Below are 483 nucleotides of genomic sequence, written 5' to 3' on the forward strand. Positions count from 1 at the left end.
ACTCAGTGACAGGGGTGATGAGGGTAGGTGTGTCAGAGCCAACGAAATTGGCTCAAGATAGACCATGATTCAGAGCTGTTGTACTTAGGGTTGCTATGAGTTGCAAACAATTCAACTGCATATAACAATCACATACAAATTAAACGGTACTAAAGATTACTAACGGATAGCTGGACCTTTAACACTGACAGTGAAAGACAGAAAGCCAAGGTTGATTTATCATTTATAATGTCACGTGATTTTGGTTGAAAGCAAAGAATACTAGAGAGATATTGTGTTTTTTTTTACTATGTAAATTACTTTTGCTGTGGATTATAATAAATTACAGACAGCATTGAGAATAGTTGGAACCCAGAATAGTTACTTGTACTTATACTTGCTTGTCGTTCCTAAAGAGGGTTAAACCAGGCTGCTCCTTGGAGGCAAGGATTCTGGGGCTTTGCCTGACATACTTTGGACATGTTGTAAGGAAAGACAGGTCTT

This window comes from Elephantulus edwardii, unplaced genomic scaffold (assembly GCF_000299155.1).
Source record: "Elephantulus edwardii isolate Elephantulus edwardi_28Jun2011 unplaced genomic scaffold, EleEdw1.0 scaffold00012, whole genome shotgun sequence".
In the NCBI taxonomy this organism is placed as follows: domain Eukaryota; kingdom Metazoa; phylum Chordata; class Mammalia; order Macroscelidea; family Macroscelididae; genus Elephantulus; species Elephantulus edwardii.